Consider the following 21,219-nt stretch of genomic DNA (forward strand, 5'->3'; position numbering starts at 1 on the left):
CCTTCTCCCTCACTCCTCCAACAATCGTACAAAATAAACCACTTGCCAAGATTGGAAATCACAGCAACTGTTCAAGGAGGGTGGATCAGTTCCCATTTGATTTTTTTAAAATACATTTTTATTGATTTCAGAGAGAGAGAGAAGAGAGAGAGAGAGAGAGAAACATCAATGATGAGAATCATTGATCAGCTTCCTCCCGCAAGCCCCCTCCCAGGGATCAAGCCCACAACCCGGGCTTGTGCCCTTGACCAGAATTGAACCCGGGACCCTTCAGTCCACAGGCTGATGCTCTATCCACTGAGCCAAACCGGCTAGGGCTCAATCTGATTATTAAGAAGAAGCCGAGACCAAGCCTCTCATTTTCCCTTTTGCTTCACTTTCCCTTTGATAATGGCGCCTGTTTGGATGGCCAGCCCCATGCATTCCCTGTGTCAGTGAATCGACTGTGATCAAAGTCCCCAGATTCTGCCAGGCTGATTTAACGAGGCCCTGGGCTGGGAATGACTACCAGGCCGACACAGTGCCCGTGATGCTGGGTGAGCTGCCTGCTGGCCACCAAGAGCCTCTGCGGTGCAAGGGGAGCACTGAGAGGCTATAAATGTGGACAAGCAGAAGGGAGGGGGCTGGAAGGCAACTCCTCTAGAAATGCAATTAGCCTTCCCTTCCTCCTGGTGCCACTGAATTAATGGTCACCATTCCATTCACACTTTTGCTTGCCCAGGATCCTGCAGCTGAGCTGGGCACAAGTTCTCACCTGTGCTTCCCAGGCGCTGAGCAAGCCATTTGCACTTGTCATGAGCATGATTGCTGGGACTGGCTGAAGTGCAGGATGGGATGGTACCCCTTGCATTGCTTAAAGAGGACCGGATCCAACCTCTCCCCTCGCTCGATGTGGAGTCCCCTTGGACCTCTCATCACACCTCTGGTCTGTAACCCCCTTGGAAGGATGCTGTTGTGCCACATTCTGTGGGACTCTCCTGGGACTCCTTATTTCCTTTGGCCGCAGGGTACCACCTCTTGGCAACAATAACAGCAGCAGCAATAGTGACATAATGGATTCCAGGTGTTGAAACTGTGCCTGGCACTAGAAGCTTTCCCTGCTTGATTGAATATAACTCATAATAACTATTTTCCCCATTTTATAGGCAAGGCAACCAAGAATTAGATGGTTAGGAAATGAACACAAGACACGCAAAGGACTCAAATGCAAGTATATTTGGTGGCGGAACACATCTCACTGAGCGCGTTACATTTGCTCCACTGCACTGAGCGGGAGGAGATCCTGGCTGGCAGGAACACACATAGGTCAGTAGACAGGGCATCAGTACCACTAAGCTCAGCAATCATACAGCTAGTGAGAGGGGCATACTGAGGGCTTCTGTGACCTTGGGGAGTTAAGCTGGACAATTGTCCTTGACACCGAGAGCCTAGAGAGACTGCGTCTGGAAGTTCTGGGAGGTTTTGTGTCCACCCCACACCGTGTACGGAGCTGATTATAATCGGTGTGGTCCTTGGACTTCTCAGTGTTTATGTTGCTGTCTCCCCTGCCCGCCCCCCCCCCCCCATTGCGAGCCTCAGGAACAGAGGGAGAGGATGGGCGTGGGCTCTTGCCCAGAGGAGAGAGCAGTCAGCTCTGAAGGCAGGAAGTGGGACCAAAGGCATTCTCTCAGAATCCGTGGTGATAATTGGTCCCCAGGGTATTGCCAGGTTCTTGGATCTCACTCAGCCTCACCTTCCCACTCTCAGGCCATTTCAGGAGTTTAAAAAAATCAATACCGTTCTGGCGAGCACTAGGCTCCAATTCAGTGCCTTTGCTAGAGTTGCTGTGCCTCTAACCTATGGAGAAGTTCATTGGTTGTGTAGTTTATTATCCATAGATATCCTATGAAAAGTTGTTTTTCTTCTCCTCCCCGTCTTTACAAAGGCTGCCCATTCTTAAATCCTGGTCAAGTTCAAGGGCTGCTGCAACATTGTCCCTGCTCCCTCCGGGACATAGGTCTCCCTCAGTTTCCCAGTTTCTGTCATTTTCTGTCTGCACCACAGTCTCACAACACTGGGCCCTTCCCTGCCTTCTTGGCCTCTTCTCCTCTGATGCATCCCCGCCTGGTGGAACCCGGAGGCCCCATGGTCTGTACCTGCAGCACGTTCTTCAGGGGCCTTGGCTGAAATGATCACAGGCTTCACGCAGGTGAAGCTGGTGGCAAAGACACCTGGAGCAGGCTGCCACTCCACCAGGCAGCAAATTCCAGGCAAAGGTTTATTTCATTTTAAAGTCATAAACTCACCCTTGGCCAGTGTGACTCAATGGGTTGGAGCATTGTCCCATACACCGAAGGGTCATAGGTTCAATTCTGGGTCAATCAGGGCGCATGGCCAGGTCATAGGTTCAGTCCCCAGTTGGGGTACGTATACAAGGAAGCGATCAATGTTTCTCACTCACATCAATGTTTTTCACTCCTTCTCCCTTCCCCTCTCTCTAAAATAAAATAAAAAGTCATAAACTCATATTGTGTGTTGCATGTTACAAGTTCTCCCAATTTAAAGTGATGTGTCTAATTTACATTAAAAACAAGCTTGTGAAGCCCAAATAAAATGTCCATGGGATAGTTCTGGCTCAAGGACTACCATTTTGTCTTGAAGGCTAGATGATGACGTATAAGCATTAAAGTGAGGCAGTCACTTGGCTAGTCCTTATTGAGCACTTATTCACTGAATGTCCAGGGACCAGACCTCTTGCTTTAAACGCTTGGACAAAATGTCCAGCTATTTTCCTCCTAGAATTGTCTCATCCAGGAAGTAGGAATATTCATGTAACTAAAGTCACAGTAAAAGTGAGGCTTAAATAAGGAAAATGCATATAAAAGCCTATGAGCAATGGATGGCATGTAAAAGTACTGAGTAAAGAGCCGCAATAATTACTAAAATGAAAATAGTATTTGTTATTTTCCTCATGATCACAGTAAAACCATTGTTACTATATTATATTTTGTAAGGATTAATGAGCATTCATCAATCCTTAGAAAAACACTATGAGAAGCATAATTGGTGATAAGTAATTGTGCTGGTGATAATGAGAGTAGTGACTGAAGAAGCCGCAGCTGTTGAGGTAGTAATAGCAGCAATAATAGAAAGAGCAAACAGAAATCTATTTAGTGAAATCTGAAATAGGATGAAGAGTCCACAAAGCAGAAGGCTCGTGCCTTATATTTTTCATGCATTTCTCTCCCCACTGTGAGAGTCCATATGGCATCGCTGGGCACAGAGCTTGTCAATAAACACTTGCTCAATTGGTTGGTTGTCCTTAGAAACCCACCAGAGCCTAGCTGTCTCTTCTTGGACTTATATCTACCCAGGAAGGATGCTCAGCATGTGGGTCCTTTTATGTGCCCTCTGGTGAGTCATGCAGGTAGACCATGGAAATCTTCACACAGGATACAAGTCTCTCAGGTCTTAAGAGCAGAGAGGGATGTTTCCCTTCACCTCTACAGCAGGGGTATGGTGTCCTGTTGGGGAAAAATAAGAATGCCAACCCCGGCAAAAATGGTTTAAAACAGCTGAGTAGGGCAAGCTGTGCTCTCATGCCAGGAGCTGTCAGAGAGGCGCACGGGTGAAATCCTTCACGCATTCCGTCCATGCAGCAAGATGGTTTGCTTGGCTGTCTCAGGGCCCCAGCTGTGCGATTTCTCATTTCCACACAGCCCAGGCCACAGCCAGATGGTGGGGGCAGCTCACCACACCCCATGCCCTCCCTGGCACAGAAGAAGTACTAGCTGTGCCCTAGCCTTGTTGGTGCCTCATGGTGGGGTTCCTGACCTGGTCTTGGTGGTCCCAGTGTATGAGGTTAGACATGCTTCTTAAAAAAAAAAAAAAGGTTTTATTGATTTTGAGAGAGAGTGGAAGGAAAAGAATTAGAGAGATAGAAACATCAATGAGAAACATCATTTATCAGCTGCCTCCTGCACGCCCCCTACTGGCAATCAAGGCCACTGTCCTTAGAAACCCACTGAAGCCTTTTTATTTCCTTGTAAGGTACAGGGCATGTGCCCTGACTGGAAATCAAACTGTGATCTCCTGGTTCATGGGTTGATGCTCAACTACTGAGCCACCGCAGCTGGGCGAGGCATACTTATTTTAATGTAATTCTCCTCACTGAGGCCCCTGTGGGCTTCAGAATGAGATGGGTATGTCCCACCTTACTGAAACCAGAGCCATGGCAAGAGCAGACTTTCAAAACGCTTTCCAAAACCAGTGAAGACACTATTCACATTTCAGTTCTGCAAAGACTTTGGTGTCACTGGAAAACTGCATTTTATTGTTTAATCTCAAAGGTCATTCATGGTAAGGAAACTGTTGTAGAGAGAGACAAATGTGTAAGCCTGATAGTCCATGTCAAAAGACCACCTTCTCATTTGGATGGCTCTCCATTCTTCCTCAGACTTAAGCATACCCAAGCAAAATACTCATCTTTTACTTCCACTTTGATTTTTATTCTTCACTCACAACCTTCTTATACCCCACCTGCTAAGCAAGAATTCTAAGGACCATTATCGTCCTTCAACTCCTGCCCCACACCTTAATGGCTTGCTGAAATCTGTTGATTCTACCACCTACATTTGTCTCAATATTTTCTACTTCTCTTCATTCCAAACCATCAGAATTGCCCATGGTTTTGAGTCTGTTCTTTACATAGCAGTCCAAATAAAATCTGAAACCTTTAAAGAGGACAAATCTGATATCAACATTTCTCTCACCTCTCATGATGCAAGCTTAGGTCTTTCCAAATAGAATTATGCAGATCTATCTTCATTAAAGGAACTGCCTATCATGTTTATACTCCTGCTTTTCAGGAAAATCTGATTTATCTGTTTCCATTGTCCTGAGTAGTTTGGAAGGGGTCGCAAGCAACTCCATCATTCCAGCAGGTGACTGACAGACTTCCCTCCTGCCTCAGCACATGGAGGAAATGCTGCTTGGGCAATAGTGGAGTGCTTTTGTGCACCGTATTCCGCCACCCCACTCACCCCTGTCCATGAAAAACGAACTCTGAAATTGAAACTCTAGTCCTTAGCAGGTAAGATCAAAGCCAAACAGGATATAAAAAATAAAGAAAAACACTCCCTTTGTCAGCTGGCTGACTCAGTAATGGCTTATCCTATTAACAACACTTCCAGATAATTCCCAATTAACAAAATCACCAGGTATAATGACCCAACAAGCTCCCAGGACTTTGAAAAGAAGATCTAAAGAGTCATTAAGAGACCACTATTAACCTTGGAACAAGGTCGTCTGTGGTGAGATTCAACCTCCCTTAAACAAGATGGAGCAAAGCTACTTGCCCAGAGAGCCAATAACAACCAAAGAATTGCTTAGATGTGGCTTTGTCTTGGTGCTTGACAATATATGAGTATTTTTCGCGGAAAGCTTTTTTATTTCCTTGAAAGGTACAATGGAATTTTTTAAAATTAAAATGCTGTTTTATTCTTTTACAAAACTCCAGATTTGACTGATTTACAACTGATTATCAGCCTCCAAGTTATTGCATATTCCTTTTTAATAATCCTCTATCTGGGGAAAATAGCAATTTCTTTTCCTATTAGTATCCTCACACTTAGACACTATAATGTAGGGACTTTCTTGCCCAAAACAGGATCCATAGTTGGAACAGACCATTCTGGAGGGCTGAGAGAGCCACTGGAAGTGGGAGCAGTGAGACCTGCCTGCCATGCTCTCTGCAGGCACCAGAAGGGTTAAAGAGTCACAGCCATGTCTGGCCAATTCATGAAAATCTCACATTAAGGCCGACACCGCTATGATGAGCAAAGAAGGCTTTGAAACAAGAACCAATTAAGCATGTGGGAAACAAAATAACATAATGCCCTCAGAAAGAAAACAAAATTTGGACACCCCAAAATGATTCCAGTGACTACAGGGCCATGTATCTAAAACCCAAGTCACTCTGGAATAATCAGAGGGAGGGCAAAAGTCTGTTCTTTTTTGACCTTTCATTTTACTTAATTTTATTTAATGATTTTGAGTAGAAAAAAAAATTTTTTTTAATTTTAAGGCAATTGTAGAAGTATTTTTATATTAAAACAACCAAAGATGCAAAACAATTTCTCCCATGTTTCATAGAATTTCTTTATGCAGTGTCCTACCATCCCTAGTTAATGTCTGTCATTCATATAATCCTTCTTCATTCACATACATATTACTTAAGTCAACTAACTGGTTAACTCTAGGACAGGCCCAATGCTTGGATTATATTGTGTGCTGCTAGGGCAAAGGTTCTCTAACTTTCCCGTGGAATGGCCTGGAGGACTTGTTAAGGCAGATTGCTGGGCCCCACCCTAAGAGTTTCTAATTTGTTGAGTCTGTGGTGGGACCTGAAAATTTGCATTTCTCACGAGTTCCCAGGTGGTGCTTCTCTGCTGGTCCAGGAATCACAATTTGAGAACCATCCTTCTAAAGAAAAAATTAAGAAGCACTAGATTTCTAGGTAATTCGTGCATGGTTACGTCATTTTGTATATATAAAAACTAAATCACAGAGATGATTAGTAACTTGCCAACAACACACAGCTAGTCAATGGCCTAAAGCTATTGTTTTAATCTATGCATTTTGCTTTGCTGAGATTCTCAGAACATCAATCTGAGGTTGGATTATTTATAGTAACAGGAATTATAGACCACAACTTTCTTCTATCTTTCAGGTAGCAATCTAGCTGCTAAACTTTCCTTGTTCTATAAAACTTGTTAAACAACCTTTGGTTCAATAAAACCAAAGCAGCGTTGAATCCAAGGGCAAGCATTTCTTGACCCTAGATTCTAACACTTCTATGTAATAACTGACAAGACTGGAAGCAGAACCCAAAGACACGCCTGTCAGAAATGAACAACTCAGCGGCTCAGATGAGCAATGAAAGTGCAACTATGGAAAGACAAATGGAAAACTGAACGCTACTGTGTTGAATGAGCAGTATGAGACTGAATTTCAGAAGACATGGGAATTTCACAAACAAGCAACACATCTCTGTCAGTTCTCATCACCCAAAGTCATTCCAGTGACATTGAATAGTGGCCTCTGGTCAGCAAATAATTAACACTATTGCAAAAATAGTATCAAAAGTTACACCTAATAACTACTGTGGGAAATGGGAGCTCGCTTTTTCAAACACACGTTAAAAATAAACAACACACACACACACACACACACACACACACACACACACACACACATCAAAGCATCAATTCCATTAAAGAAGAATAAACATGATGGAAATACGGTAAAGATAAAAATTTTATCTAGGTAAAATAGCTGAATCAGTTTTCTATTGCTATGCAAAAATTACCACAAATTTTATATCTTGAGATAATATCCTCTTATTACCTCACAGATCTGTAGGTAAACATTCCACCTGGCCTTGATGGTCCTACAGGTCAAAATCATCTGTCAGCAGAGTGGTGTTCCATTCTGGAGATTCGAGGGAAGGGTCTGGTGCCAAATTCATTCAGTTTGTCAGCAGAAGTCAGTTCCTTTTGGCAGTAGGAGTGAGGGCCCCATTTTCTCACAGGTGGATGGCGGGGACCATTCTCAGCTCTTGGTGGTCACTCCCAGGTGCTCATCCCCTGGCCTCCATCTCAGTAGTGAACAGCCTTTCTCACATGTCAAATTCCTCTCATGTTTTGAATCTCTGACTTTCCCTTCTGCTGCCAAATATATAACATACTCTGCTTTTATAGGGTTTGTGTGATTAGACTGAGCCTGCATCAATAATCTCCCTATTTTAACTTCAACTATTTAGTTAATTACATTTTTCATAATCCCTTTGATCGTATAACAAGATAATCACAGGAATGACACCAGGGAGCAAAAGTCACTGTGGCCATGCAGAATTCTTCCTACCACAATACCTAACATCTACAAGCATCAGTGTGACCACACATCCTCTCATACACACATACATGGATACCTCCAGATTTCCATGATAAAGAACAATAAACATTAAAAAAACCAAATACCCTCAGTCGTCACTGTGGAAGGATCAGTTCACACTGGAGAAGACTTACTCTACTAGATGTGCAGCCATGTCTGGACTGAGAAATGACTCAATAACTCAACATGACCTAGAAAAGCCACTCGTGAAAATGAAGATTCTATGATTGCCTCCTAACTTATACCTGGATGGGTGGGGTCATCATTGTAGGTGCTGTCATGGTCATCTCCACATCTCTGGAGACTAAGCCAGGTGATGTCAGCTAAATTGAGTGGGATATTAGAAAAGCAATGACTGTCTGAGTGGATCAATGGGGAACATTCAATTAGACACAGAGAGCAATTCAACCGTGACTAAGTGTCCAGAGGTTTCAGCTCCAAGCACGCAGCTGTACAAACAACAAATACTTATTGGATGTGAAACACAGGCCTAGGCACTGGAGATGTGATAAAAATGAGACACATGAAGTCTCTCCTTTCATAGAGATTCCAATCAAAAAGCTAAGAATAACAAATTTAAAAATGAGTAGATTAAGTGATCAATGATTGTGATAAGTTATGAAGAAATTATAAAATGGGTGCTATTGACAGTGATGGGGGCAGGTGTAGCCAAATGAAGACATTTGAATTAAGGAGTAAGGATTAAAAAAGGGCAAGCAATGGTGTCTGCACAAGGGCATTTCTAGAGTAAGGAGGCAAGAACAAGCCTGGTAAGAAAGAGAGCCACTCTGGGTTAAGTAAAGGAAGCAAAAGAGACTGACAGGTGATGAGGCTACTGACATAATTATGGGCTACACCACAAAAAGCTTCATAAGCAAAGTTAAGGAATTTGGATTTTGTGTCAAGGACATTGGGAAGTCACTAGGCGCTTTCAGCTAGTGAGTAAAATAATGTCATTTATGTTTTTAAGAGATCTCTCTACCTATTGTGTGAGTACAGGCAAAGGTGAGTGAATAAACACTGTGGGATATCCACACAACACAGTGCTTTCAGCAATGGAAACCATACAAAGATATGCATTCATCTTAAATGCATATTGGTAAGTGAAAGAAGCCAGTCTCAGAGGCTACATAACTACATGATCCCATTTATGTGACATTCTGTAAAAGGCAAACTACAGCAAAAAGGCAAATGGGATTAAAAAAGAGGGATCAAATGCTAAAAGCAATCTTACCTAATAAAACAGTAATATGCAAATAGACCGCACCTTCACTACACCCATAAGCCATGCCCACCAGCCACGCCCACCAGCCAATCAGAAGCAAATATACACGTTAAACCAGCAAAGATGGCGGGGGGAGAGGGCAGAACCCATGCCAGTGAGATCCAAGCCATGATGGTGGACTGGGGCAGGCGGTTAGCGCCGGCAGCTGGCTGACCAGGTCCACCATCACCGATCATGGACCAGGGCAGTTGGCATGGGTTAGCACCTGCAGCCACCTGACCAGGTCCTGGATAAGGGCTTTGAGTCAGCCGTTGCTGGCAGTGGCTGACTCGAAGCCCCTATCAGGGATCATGGACCAGGGCAGGCAGCGTGGGTTAATGCCTGCAGCAGGCTGCCCAGGTCCACGATCACGGATCACGGACCAGGGCAGGCAGCATGGGTTAGCACCCGCAGCCACCTGCCCAGGTCCCCGATCACGGATCCAGGTGGTGTGGGTTAGCACCCACAGCCATCTGACCAGGTCCCCGATAGGGACTTGGAGTCTAGCATAACGAAAAGAATAGTCAGCAAAAGCAGGAGACAAGGTTTCATAAGTTCTCCCCCAGGTCACCACTTTTCTCTTATACATTTTAATTATCCCAGACTTTGCATGATGGGATTTGATTTGAATTATGCCTGATAGAGATTACATGGCATGAATTGTAGGCTCATTCTTTCTTTTTGTGGTTGCCTGACTGAGAAAGGCCTTGGAATGAGAGAAGGCACTTCTATTTTCCTTTTTCATTCTTTAGAGGCTGAGGAATTACAGTTATATGAAGAACTTAGTGAGAGAATGAAAGCCTCATGCTGTATTTTTCTGTAAGTTTTATCATGTGGACTATCAAAATCTTGGTGGGATCCTTTTCAAGAGGTGTTACAAAAATTATGTTGGAATTAACATTCAAGAGTAAAAGGAGAGAAGTGAGTGGTGGGTAAAGGAAAGAACTTTGTCCTAGAAACCAAATAGAAGCCACATAAACCTTCAGATTCTTACTCATTGTGCTTTGGAGGTATTAAAGGATAATTTTTTAAAAAGTTAAAATCATGACTTATAATCTGTATAGATAAAAGGCTAAGTGACCGACATTTGTCTATCCGTCCGACCAACTGGTACATATGACACACTGGAAATATAAAAATAAACTTTGACTCGCACACGTGCCATACATATAAAGCTCTCACTGGCGCTAATTTGAATGTTGCATTTGGTGGGAAAGTTCTTTTCAGAGGGGATTTTTGTGTTGCCATGCTACACGATTGGCCATAGTACAAATAAGTTTTAAAGTACTGTAGTGTTTGGAGATGTTTCAGACATTTGTCTCTTAAAACAAATATGAGATCAGAGGATTCTGCTTATAGTGAATGGTTAGTAAAACTTGGAGATGGCAAACTTGATAGCAGTTTTCATTTAGGAATGGATATTATTGAAATTCCCCATGAAATGATTTCTGAAATGATTTTAATGGATCTATTATTTAAGCCATCTTTGGAAATAGTATATCTATAGATAATATTAAAAATATATCTAAACGTGCAATTCTTTGTTAAAAAAATGAGCACGTTCAAAAATTAAATGAAGAAATTTTGGATATACTTGATGGAGATTTTCACGCCTATTTGAGTGATGATTCCATTGACTCAACAGATGATGCTGAAAAGGAAAATTTTCCTATTGAATTTCTTAATAGTATTACTCCTTCTGAAATGCCGTGTCATAAATTAAAATTGAAAGTGGGTGCAATCATCATGCTATTGAGAAATCTTAATAGTAAATGGGGTCTTTGTAATGGTACCAGATTTATTATCAAAAGATTGCAACCTAACATTATCAAAGCTGAAATATTAACAGGATCTGCAGAGGGAGAGATTGTTCTGATTCCAAGAATTGATTTGTCCCCATCTGACACTGGCCACCCATTTAAATTAATTCAAAGATATTTTCCTGTTGTGCCAGCATTTGTGATGACTATTAATAAATCACAAGGACAGACTCTAGACAGAGTAGGAATATTCCTACCTGAACCCATTTTTGGACATGGTCAGTTATATGTTGCTTTCTCTCTCGCTTTTTTTAAAAGTATTTTAAAAAAATATTTTATTGATTTTTTTTACAGAGAAGAAGGGAGAGGGATAGATAGTTAGGAACATCGATGAGAGAGAAATATCGATCAGCTGCCTCCTGCACATCTCCTACGGGGGATGTGCCCACAACCAAGGTACATGCCCTTGACCAGAATCGAATCTGGAATCTTTCAGTCCACAGGGCGACGCTCTATCCACTGAGCCAAACCAGTTACGGCTGTTGCTTTCTCTTGAGTTCAAAGAGCATGTTACGTTAAAGTTAAAGTTGTAAATACTTTATCTCAAGGGAAATTAGTCAAGCACTCTGAAAGTGTTTTTACTCTTAATGTGGTATACAGGAAGATATTAGAATAAGTTTAATCACTTTATCAATCATTATTTGCATCAATGTTGTTTTTATATTACGAGTTCGTTATTGTTATATCATTTTGTTATTGTTTACTTATTAATAAATTTGTGTATTATTTTCATATACATTGTACTCATTTCCTTTTATCTCTCACACTTTTATTATAGAGAAAGGGCAAATAGCAATATTAAAATATTTCATCTAATTAATTCCCTTTCAATGTGCACGAATTTCGTGCACCGGGCTACTAGTTCAATTCATAATAGAAGAAGTAAACTCAAAAAGTATCCCATAATTCAGAGAAGATAAATAAAGATATCAAAATGAAGAAAATGATGCTAAAGGTGAGAAGCAATATTTTCAAGAAATATATGAATTCAAGATATAGAGAGTGGAATGTGCAAAAAGAAAAGAAGTATTTAAAGAAGAAAACCATCTATACTGAAAGTCTAGAAGAGAGATCTTGGGTATGGTTTGTCTGAACCACACTTATCTGCAAAACAGATTTTACATAATGTATCTCTTTGAACCCGAGGAGGTTTGTAACATCTGTTTTATGTTTATAAGGTAAAAGGAAACTAGAGGAGAAGCAGGAAGCAAGAATCAAGGGCAAAAAAGAGAAGAGTTGGAGGCAAGCAGGAAACAAAAATAAGGATGTTATCAGGAATATAGTTAAAGATAAGAAAGTTAGTTATAAGGAGTATTGCCTTTTTAGGGGAAAGAAAGGAATGCTTTAAAATCTTTAAACTAAGTCTTATTGTGATAAATGCAACAACATCTCTGCTTTTATCTCCCTCAGAATCTTCAATAGGATTTGCATCACTGTTGGACATATTTGAAGTCAGGTATGTCTAGGTGTGTGTATGTGTGGGTTTGTGTTCATGTGCCTGTGTGCACTTGTGTGACAGATGCAATAAAATGCTAAATCTAATTTTAAAATAAGCACAAGACAGCTAACCTACATTTAGCTTCCATCATCAAGTAAGTAAAGCAGGTTTCAAAGTAGTAGTTAAATCATGTGTGGTTTAATAATAATATTATAGCCAAAACAGGACAATGGGAGGATATATATTTTACAGTTATCTATATACCAGAGGGGGTAATACAGGTGATATTTGGTTTTCTTTGTTTCCAATTTGATTTAGAAAATATTTATCACATTTATAATCAGAAAATGCTGGTAGAAGTGGAGCTCAGCCTGTTTCCTCCAGGAAAATAAAAGACTCCCACGGAGTTATTTCTTTTTCTTTTAATCTTTACTAGAGGCCCGGTGCACAAAATTTGTGCACAGGTAGCGTGTCTAGGCCTGGCCGGCAATCAGGGCTGATCTGTGGGGCAACCAGCAGGGTGATTGGGGGGCCCCTGGTGGCACCCACCTTGGCCTGCCTGGCACCACCTGCTCGCCAGCCTCACCCCCTGCTGCTGCTGCCTCTGCCAGTCACATCCCTCTGTGGGGCGACTGGCAGGGTGATCAGTGGGCACCTGCTGGCACCCACCTTGGAGGATCAGGGGGCAGTGCCAGCCCACTCACCAGCTGGCCCCACCCCTGACCACCCCACCGACACCACCAGTCACCTCCCTCTGTGGGACAACTGGTGGGGCAATTGGGGGGCCCCCGCTGGCAACCACCTTGGTTGGCCTGGGGCCTGCAGTCTGGGGGCAGCTCCTGCTTTGAGCGTCTGCCCCTTGGTGATCAGTGCACGTCACAGCGACTGTTTGTTCCATCTGTCATTCAGTTGATTTGCATATTATTCTTTATTATATAGGACTAGAGGCCCGGTGCATGAAATTTGTGCATGGGGGTGTGTGTCCCTCAGCCCAGCCTGCACCATCTCCAATCTGGGACCCCTCGAGGGATGTCCGACTGCCCATTTAGGCCAGATCCTACCGATTCCTCTCACAATCCAGGACTGCTGGCTCCCAACTGCTTGCCTGCCTGCCTTCCTGATTGCCCCTAACCATTCCCCTGCCAGCCTTATTGATACCTAACTGCTCCCCTGCCATCCTGATTGCCCCCAACTGCTCTCCCCTGCAGGCAAGGGTCGCCCCCAACTGCCCTTCCCTGCAGGCCCAGTCACCCCCAACTTCCCTCCACTGCTGGCCTGGTCACCCCTAACTGCCAACTCCTGCAGGCCTGGTCCCTCCCAACTGCCCTCCCATGCTGGCCATCTTGTGGCAGCCATCTTGTGTCCACATGGTGGCAGCCATCTTTGACCACATAGGGGCAGCCATCTTGTGTGTTGGAGTGATGGTCAATTTGCATATTACTCTTTTATTGGATAGAATAGAGTCCTGATGCATGGGTGGGGGCCAGCTGGTTTGCCCTGAAGGGTGTCCTGGATCAGGGTGAGGGTTCCCTTGGGGCATGGGGTGGCCTGGGCAAGGAGCCTGTGGTAGTTTGCAGGCCAGCCACGCTCCCCAGTGACCCAAGAGGAGGCCCTGGTATCTGGGATTTATTTATCTTCTATAATTGAAACTTTGTAGCCTTGAGCAGAGGCCAGGGCCAGCCAGAGCAGGTGGGAAGCTTGGCTTCCTCCATTGCCAGGGAAACCCAAGCCTCCTGCTCGCTCGGTGGCTGCAGACATCTTGGTTGGGTTAATTTGCATACTCACTCCTGATTGGCTGGTGGGCGTGGCTTGTGGACATAGCGGAAGTATGGTCAATTTACGTGTTTCTCTTTTATTAGTATAGATTGTTGAGAGTATTACAGATGATCCTCCTCCCCCACCCACCTCAGTTCCTGCCCTGCCCCAGGCCTTTACCACCCTATTGTCTGTGTCCATAGGTAATGCATATATGCATATAAGTTCTTTGGTTAATCTCTTCCCACCCTCTCTTCCCCCTTCCCTCTGAGAATTGTCAGTCTGTTCCATGTTTCCATGCCTCTGGTTCATTTTATTCATCAGTTTATTTTGTTCATTAGATTCCTTGTTTGTTTATTTTGATTTTTTAGATTCAATTATTGATAGATATGTATTTATTGCCATTTTATTGTTCATATTTTTTATCTTTTTCTTCATCTTCTTAAATAAGACCTTTCAACACTTCATGCAATACTGTTAGGGGCAAAAATAAAATATTGGGGACAAGCTACAGTTATACAAATATTAATCATTCTCTGTTAATTGTGATTACTTTGTTATGATTAAAGAAAGGACATTCTAATCTGGCTGGTAGTTGTATGCTCATGTGACACTGGAAGTCCATCTTGGACCTGGCAGTCAACCTTGAACCTGGGGGTCAATCTTGGAATGTGGTTCATTCTCATTCAAAAGCTGCCTATTATCACAGAAAGATTAACAGCCTTGTTGCACAAACAATGGAGTCCCACACCCCAGTGCACATTGCCTACTTCCCCTTGCCTGTAATCCCTACTTTCCCTTGCCTGTAATTCCTGCTTCCTCAGGTGATCTTTGTCCTACCCAATATAAGCAGCTGGCTTATGTGGGGTTGCAGAGCAGATTTTTGTGGATGACCTGCTGATCTCCAATATTGCTGGCAGTATTGGAATAACTGCTCATATATGATTCAACCCTGTCTCTGTTTTATTGGCTCAAGTAGTTACAGGCAGCTTGGACCTGGTTTCAGTACTGGTTTGGTGGTGATAAACTCTAGCTTTTTCTTGTCTGTGAACTCTTTATCTGACCTTCAATTCTAAATGATAGCTTTGCTGGGTAGAGTAGTTTCGGTTAGAGGTCCTTGCTATTTATCACTTTGAATATTTCTTGCCACTCCCTTCTGGTCTGCAAAGTTTCTGTTGAGAAATCAGCTGACAGTCACATGGGCACTCCCTTGTAGGTAACTAACTGCTTTTCTCTTGCTGCTTTTAAGATTTTTCTCTTTATCTTTAACCCTTGGCATTTAAATTATGATATGTCTTGGTGTTGGCGTCTTTGGGTTCTTCTTGTTTGGGTCTCTGCACTTCCTGGACTTGTAAGTCTATTTCTTTCACCAGGCAAGTGAAGTTGTCTGTCTTTATTTTTTTCAGATAGGTTTTCAATTTCTTGCTCCATATTTTTTTCCTTCCAGCAGTCCCATGCTGCAAATATTGGTATGCTTAAAATTGTCCCAGAGGCTCCTTACACTATTTTCATATTTTTTGGATTATTTTTTCTATTTGTTGTTCTGATTGGCTATTGGCTGTTTTTTGTTCTCTCATATCCCAAATTGATGATTTGATTCTTGGCATCTTCCACTCTACTGTTGATTCCCTTAAATTATTCTTCATTTCAGTTAGTGTATCCTTCATTTCTGACTGGTCATTTTTTATTCTTGACTAGAGGCCTGGTGCATGAAATTCATGCTCTGGGGTGGGAGGGGGTGTCTCTCAGCCCAGCCTGCACCTTCTCCAATCTGGGACCCCATGGGGGATGTCTGACTGCCGGTTTAGGCCCAATCCCACAGTTGGACATCCCTCTCACAATCTGGGACTGCTGGCTCCTAACCACTCACCTGCCTGCCTGATTGCCCCTAACCCGCTTCTGCCTGCCAGCCTGATCACTCCCTAACTGCTCCCCTGCAGGCCTGGTCGTCCCCAACTTCCCTCCCCTGCCAGCCATCTTGTGACAACATAGGGGCGGCCATCTTGTGATGATGTGGGGGCAGCCATTTTGTGAAGGAGTGAGGGTCAATTTGAATATTACCTTTTTATTATATAGGATGTTTTCACTGAGTTTCTTGAAGTTCTTACAAGTTCCTTGAAGTTATCACTAAGTTTCTTGAAGTTTCCATAAGTTCTTGTGCATACTTCTAAACATTGTTTTTAACTCTGTATCTGGTAGTTTGCTTGCTTCCATTTCACTTAGTTCTTTTTTTAGAGATTTATTCTGTTCTTTCATTTGTGATATGTTTCTTTGTCTCCACATTTTGGTTGCTCCCCTGTGTTTGTTTCTATATATTAGGTAGAGCTACTATGTCTTCTGGGTTTGGTAGAGTGAACTTGTGTAGTAGGTATCCTATAGGGCCCAGTGGCTCAGCCTTCCCAGTCACTTGAGCTGGGCACTTTACGTGTATCTCTGTGTGGGCTATGTGCACAGTCTTGTTGTAGTAGAGCCTTGATTGCTGTTGGAATTACTGCGAGGAGTTGACCTCCAGGCCAATTGGCTGTGGGGACCAGCTGTGACTATAGTGGAAGAGCTGCTGTGCAGGAGACACCCCTATAGAGCAGGACTTGGTTCAGTGGGGATTTGGTGCTCACTGAGTCCACCCCTTGAATGTGTTGCTTGTGGATGTGGTAGAGTTGTAATCTGGCAAGGTTTGAAACTGTCCCCTGAGTGCACTGGCTCTGGGGCCTCCAAGGAGATACAATGTCAGCAACTGCCTGTGCCTTGCCTCGGGCCACCTGGAATGATCTATAGAGCAATCTTCAGATGGCTGCTAATTGTGTTGGGTTTGGAGGTGCCTAGGAGAGGCCAATCTGTGAACCTTGGTAGGCTGCTTCTAGTGCCAGGCCTGGGGCCATTTATTGAGAGAGGTATGGGCCATCTGAGGCTACCTGCTGCTTGTTTGAGAGATTTTAGGAAAGTCTGAATCCTGAGCCAGAACAGGGCATTCATATGGAAAAGCTGTTGCAAACAGCTTGGGTGGGGCTGCAAATTGGGTGGGATGGGGTCTCAGGGAATCACCATGGTGAAGAAAACAGTGTGAACCAGGCTGATGGAGACTCAGATATGGCTACTAGTGATCTCTGGGACAGGGGAGGTACCAGCACAGGAAAAATGACTCCTGTGAGCACCCTTGTCTTGGAGAAAGCTGCACCAAATTTCCTGCCCCAATACTAGCCAATCTAATTCCTCCTCCTATGAACCTGTGTCCTTTCAAACAGCTGCCTCAGTGCTAGAGCTCACAGGGAATGAGTCTGAGTAAGTCTGTGCAACGGTAAGAAGAACTGCCTAGGAATCTTAGCAACCCTCCATAACTCTCAGCCTCAATCCCCACGTGTTTGAACCCTGGACTGTATGTGGTATGCACAAGAACTTACGGAAACTTCAAGGAACTTAGTGATAAATTCAAGGAACTTGGTAAGAACCACTGACAGGTGTGGTGTGGGGTTGGGACCCCTTGCTCTTCACTGGGACCTCCAGAGCCAAGATATCCCTCCCAATTAAAAAAAGCTACACGTGTGTAACAGAGCAGCCCATTCTGCACCTCTGCCTCTCCAACCAGAGGAGACTTATTCTTAGTGTGACTTATTCTTTAATTCTCTAGTTGTAGGGCTTCCATTCAGCCAGATTTCTGGCAGTTCTGAATGATGGATGTTCTGTGATTTAGCTATAATTTTGATCTGGTTGTGGGAGGAGGATAATAACATGGTTACCTACCTGTCATCTTTACCCTCTTCCTCCCATGGAGATATTTCAAGTAGCATAGTTCCTAGGAAGAAAATCCATCCAGGCAAGCTGGTGAGAGGCAGAAAGATACAGCTCACACTTTTAGAACAGCTAACAGGCTTCTTAGTCTGGTGTAGTGTTCTGTAGGCCACAGGAAATTGGGGACCTGAGAAGCCATTCCCTCACAGGAGGGCATGCATGTTTAAGCGACTGAAGGTTTCTCTTTCCACTGCTTGGAAAGAGACTTCTGTGTGTGCCTCTGGGTGTCATGTCACAGTCCCTTTGTGACTCTCATGCACTCTCTACTGCACTGTCAGAACCAGTGTTCCCCAGGGGTTGAGAGGCTCTGGAGTTTCCCCTATGGCCCCCTCCATCACTATGGAAGGCCCTGTCACATTCCATTTGCTCTCTGTTCTCTGTTCCTCAAACACTGGTTCTTTATTTCCTCAGAATGATTGGTTACACATGACTCTCCTCAGCCTCACTGCCCCCTTTCCTTTTTCAACTCTCAGCTCAGATGTCACATTATGGACAATTCCTTCCCCAAATCCCCTGAGGTGTGTACCTGACCCTGCTGCTCTTCATCGCACACATGTTGGTATTCTTTCACACATAAGGACAGAGGCCACATTGTCCCTAGTTCACCGCTGTATCCACAGGCTGAGGGAGGTGTCCAGTGGTACAGTGCCCAGCATCAGTGCTCAACAGGGAGAGAACACAACTTTCACATGGGGATTAAAACAAACAGGGCCACAGAGATCCCTTAAAGCCCAGCATTGCTTTAAGGGATCAAGTTTAAAAACTACCCTTGCAGATAGCTGGACTTGTCAAGCATATACAGGGTAGGGCAAACTTTGATTTACAGTTGTTCACAGAACACAGAGTTTATTCTTGTATTATTATTCACCAGAGGCCTGATCCATGAAATTCATGCAAGGGGCTTGGCCCTTGCAGCCGTGGTGGCTTGCCTTGGCTCTTGCAGACGTGGCTTTGTCCAGAAAGTTGTCGAGAAGGTCGTTTGACTGTTTAGTCTAATTAGCATATTATGCCTTGATTATTATAGATTATTGTATCTGTTTCCATGTGAACAACTGTAGACCTACTTATCTAATGCTGACCACACAGATAAATAAGCTCCCAAACCTCTCAAAAGAAATAAGTATAAATTCACATAGGTCATTTTTACATTGTATCCCAGAATTTTTCACATACGTTGAGAAAAAATTAGAAAATACATTAAAAAGATGTCCTGTAAAGTTCTGATCTCTAAAAACCATCACTGTTAGATTTAGGTATATTTTCTTTTTTATTGAATTTACTAGTGGCCCAGTGCATGGAATTGTGCATATTGAAAGGAAATTAATTAGAAGAAATATGTTAATATCACTATTTGCCCTTTCTCTATAATAGAAGTTTCAAACAAATTCATGATCAACCATGACAGATCAAAAATGTGTGCAATTGACATGTGTGCGATTGGTGCCAGCAAGAGCTTTATATGTATTGCATGTGTGAGTCAACTTAGTCTTTTATATATATATAGAATAAACTTGCTTAATTAGACCTGCTTTCTGATTTAGCTAAACTTTTTGTAGCCCAGTAAAGAAACCCAACTTCTCTTTCCAGTAATTGTCAGCAACACAGCAGTAAATATCAACATGAAGCAGATTATTATTATAGCTCACACAGGGAGAAAAAAGGGTAAAATATTGAACTGCAGTATTGTTTGACTATATTCTGTGCAGTGAGAAAACCTGAAGTCATTTTCAAGGTCCACCATTTCTTACTTCTTTTCAGTCGGGTCAAGTTTCTAAGCTTTCTAAATCTCTGTTTTCCAGCTAATGAAAATAAAATAGGATTCTATTGAGTCTCCTATCTACCTACTCCAGGACTTCTGTGAGGATCAAATGATAAGGCATGGGAAAATGCCTCACAGACATTTGGTTAAAGTGTAAAATGTTTCCACCTGGCTATAAAGCAAGTCATGTTCCTGGGCTGGGCTGAAGAAACTAAGGAGGCTAGTTGGTAGGGAGAGGAAGCCAGGTGTTGCTATGTGACTTCATTATGCGGCACCCACAGCAACCATTTCCAGGCTAGGCTGAGCTGTGGGCAGCATTTTGCACCATGGGGTCTTGGCAGCATTGGCTGCCATTTGGTGGGTTGTCATTCCAGGGTGGTGGCGGGGCCTGTGTGCCACTCAGGGGAAGCCAAGTGTTGATTGTCGGCACCAGGTCCGTGATGCTGTTTATTTTTAAATGGCCAGTGCACATCATGGCAGCTCCTGCATTGAGCATCTTCCCCCTGGTGGTCAGTGTGCATCATAGCTACCAGTCAGACGGACACTTAGCCTTTTATATATAGAGATTGGAATGACATCTATAATAATAAAAGGGTAATATGCTAATTAGACTGGGCGTCCTTCCGGATGTCATTCTGGACATCCTTCCTGACAAAGCTGGGACCAGAAGGAAGCCAGCCTGGATCCCAGGTGCCTGCGGGTGGCCAGAGGGATGCCAGCCCAGGTCCTGGGTGCCTGCGGGTGGTCCAATGGGAAGCCAGCCCGGGTCCTGGGTGCCTTCAGGTGGCTGGAGTGAAGCAGGCTGGGTCCCAGGTGCCAGAGGGAAGCTGGTGCCAGCAGCTGGGGGAAGGAAGGCCTACTTTTGCATGAATTTTCATGCATTGGGCCTCTAGTTGGTTAATAAAATTATATAGGTTTCAGTGGTACAATTCTATAATACATAATTTTATTGTGTGTCCATCACCATTTATCTCCCTTTACCCTCTTCTACCTCCCCCCCTCCCCATTTCTCTCTAGTTATCACCATACAGTAGTATGGTGTCTGTGTCTATGAGTTTGTGGGTTTCTTTTTGCCTAATTCCTTCACCTTTTCATCTCCACCCCACCTCCCCTCTTATAGATGTCAGACTGTTCTCTGTATCAATGTGCCTGTTTCTATTTTGTTTAGTAGTTAATTTTGTCCATTAGATTCTACATATGAGTGGATGGTACTTGTCTTTCTCTGACTGGTTTATTTCACTTAACACAGTACTCTCCAGGTCTGTTTTAGGTATACTTTATTCAAGCTTTCAGGCAACAGGGCTATATGGAAAGATGGCTAGTTACCTTTCTGTTTATCTTTCTATCTACCCATCATTCATCTATCCACCTACACAAAATACACACACAAAATCTTACATACATGTAAATACATATATTTGAGTTAATAGAAAACTATTCATACCAACTTCAGAATATACTATTT

Source organism: Eptesicus fuscus, chromosome 12 (assembly GCF_027574615.1).
Source record: "Eptesicus fuscus isolate TK198812 chromosome 12, DD_ASM_mEF_20220401, whole genome shotgun sequence".
Classification (NCBI taxonomy): Eukaryota; Metazoa; Chordata; class Mammalia; order Chiroptera; family Vespertilionidae; genus Eptesicus; species Eptesicus fuscus.